The sequence below is a fragment of the Bidens hawaiensis genome, unplaced genomic scaffold (assembly GCF_021521415.1).
Source record: "Bidens hawaiensis isolate Kalapana, Puna unplaced genomic scaffold, B.hawaiensis_p1.1 tig00005028_1, whole genome shotgun sequence".
In the NCBI taxonomy this organism is placed as follows: Eukaryota; Viridiplantae; Streptophyta; class Magnoliopsida; order Asterales; family Asteraceae; genus Bidens; species Bidens hawaiensis.
Window position 1 is genome coordinate 1,197,054 of NW_027491319.1, and position 2,425 is coordinate 1,199,478.

The following is a 2,425-nucleotide window of genomic DNA, read 5'->3' on the forward strand; positions in this document are numbered from 1 at the left end:
CCCTCTTGTAAGAATGTTTTGTGAGTTATGTTCCGTTTTCAATTTTCATCTTTACTTTTGTTTAATTTCTTGTTATAAGTAGTATTAAGTATTAACATTCACTATATTGTTGTTGTATTATTAATTCTAAAACTTAAGTTAAAATCTAGAGGAGAAGTGATGAGGAACAATTGGTCCGTGTTTCAGATTAACCGTGACCGGCAAACCTTAACCAACTCTGATCTCCATTTAGATCTGAATTCATGTTTGATGTTTTTGTTTGTGAGTTTATTTAAATGTTTTATTTTGTGTTAAAATAAAAAGAGCTCGATGATCGAATGCCATTTAAGGCAATATACGCTATTCCGATTGTTAACGTGACCGGAAATTAAATATAAATGAGAGCTCTTTCAATTACATCCTATTATTATCTTTATAGTTTGTGTTTTTTTTAATTAATATTTTTCTCTACCCTACCGTGATGAAATATGAACAATTCACATGTCAGACTTCAGAGGTTTTGTAATCAAAATCGATGAGAATGAAAATTCATATTTTCTGAGTAATTTTAAACCTCTTTGAAAATTCATAGTTTCAATCGTATTTTTGAAGCTAGGATTATTGTCAGTTTACTTAGAGCTTTACACTGTTTGTTTTGCATTTTTGCACATTAAGTTGTCATTTTTCTGTTTCTTTTATTGATTTATGTTTAGTTATATTTTTTTGATTGAAGTTTGTTGAAACAAAATTAAAACTTCGTTTATTTTTTAGTTTTAGACAGTGAACACGACCACTCACTTTCATGTTCTAAAAGCTTTTTTTAACCCCAATAACAAAGACTAAAATAAAACTTATATAGGACTAATGGATTATACATAACATAAGTATTCTGCTCCTGAAATTTGTTAAATGTGTGAAAAATATGTTTAGGGAATTGAATGTAGTTCTGATATATTAATGTGTATGGTTTCGTTGCTCATTTGTTGTATGTAAGATTTAAGAGGCCACAGAGAAAATAGACAAACGTTTCATCAAACGTTCAAAATAGGTTTTAAAGTTTATAGTTGGGTTTGGTAGTAAGACTAGTGTTGCAATAACCACAGGAACACTGGTTTGGATCTCGGCTATAAATTTATAAAAACGCCTAATTAAGCCACTAAAATTACAGCAAAAAGTAGAGACTAGTATATTGTTCTAGCTAGGGAACAAGTTAGCATTATTGGCTGGCCCAAAACATCGCCCAAGATTTCAGTGCTGTGTGGCACCTATTGTCTGTTTTTAATTTGTACTGTTTGTTGACCACATTGTAAACAATAATAAAGACGTGATTGAGATGGTTCTAGGATGTAACGTAACTTAATTTGAGTTCATATGGTGTTTTGTCAATTGTGTCACGTTCGGTAAAGCTATACTTATGGAGATACATATGTAAACTATATGCAACTTATGTGATTTAAAACTTGCAAAATAGCGCATTCATTTTTGGAGCCGGAACTGTTAACTGGCATGAATACGCAAACTATGAATATAATGTCTGAAGATGAAGACCTATTTTATATCACCCTCCATTTCAAAGATATCGTTAATATCTTTTTAATCAATTTATTTCAAGTTTTTGAGCTTATGTACGATTTAGGTATGTATTAGGGCAATTTTGGATTTACGTCTGCTTGCTACGTAGTAACCGAAGCTGCTCTATTTAGTTGCATCATGGACGTGAAGTCGTGAACCGTATATGATGATAATGGTTTGGAATTGAGAATAGAAAACCATAATTGGAAATTGGGAAGATGAAGTGTTGAAGATGGTAATATATATTTCATAATTTTGTAACTAAATTCTAAACCATTATCATCATATTCGTGTGTGTTGAATTGGAGGTCTGAGGTTTGAATCTTAGCCTCTCTAATATTTTCAAAGATTATTTTTTAACTGAATTAAAGGCTTAATGCTAATAAAGTAATTTAACCATTTTTTAACAAGCCTAGACTTGGCCAACTAACGGCCAGATACTAAGCCCGCCTATAAATAATGTGACACACAACGCACAAATCGCATTGGGACCTGTTAGTTGCGTTCACCCATAAACTGCTGGTGTACAAATAATAATTTTCTCTATATTAAAACTCCTATACTAGCTTAGTAGCTTTTATGTCAATTTTTCGTTAAGAGTTAATAACCTATAACATTACTCAAGGGAGTGTTATGTAAATGTCTACTTCTGATAAATTAGAAATGAAAAAAAAGGACTTGGTTGTCACCAAACATGACGTAATGAAAGGTTTTCACCGTTTCCTGGATCATGTAATTGCACTTAACACTTAGTTTTCTACATTTAACACTAAATATTATTTTTTAGCTTGTAATTTCCCATTGCCAAAAAAATCGTTTCCTTTTTCACTAATTTATTTAGGCCGTTTTAAAGGTCATAGCCAATTGATGGGTT

At 31.1% G+C, this 2,425-nt stretch overlaps 2 non-coding genes across 2 annotated transcripts; both read left to right on the forward strand.

Moving 5' to 3' along the window:
- Positions 1-303: 303 nt before the first annotated feature.
- On the forward strand, positions 304-386 carry LOC143628617 (small nucleolar RNA U54). The gene has a single exon (XR_013152780.1). It is a non-coding gene; the product is annotated as a small nucleolar RNA U54 (small nucleolar RNA).
- Positions 387-449: 63 nt separating this feature from the next.
- On the forward strand, positions 450-548 carry LOC143628619 (small nucleolar RNA R64/Z200 family). The gene has a single exon (XR_013152781.1). It is a non-coding gene; the product is annotated as a small nucleolar RNA R64/Z200 family (small nucleolar RNA).
- The last annotated feature ends 1,877 nt before the right edge of the window (positions 549-2,425 follow it).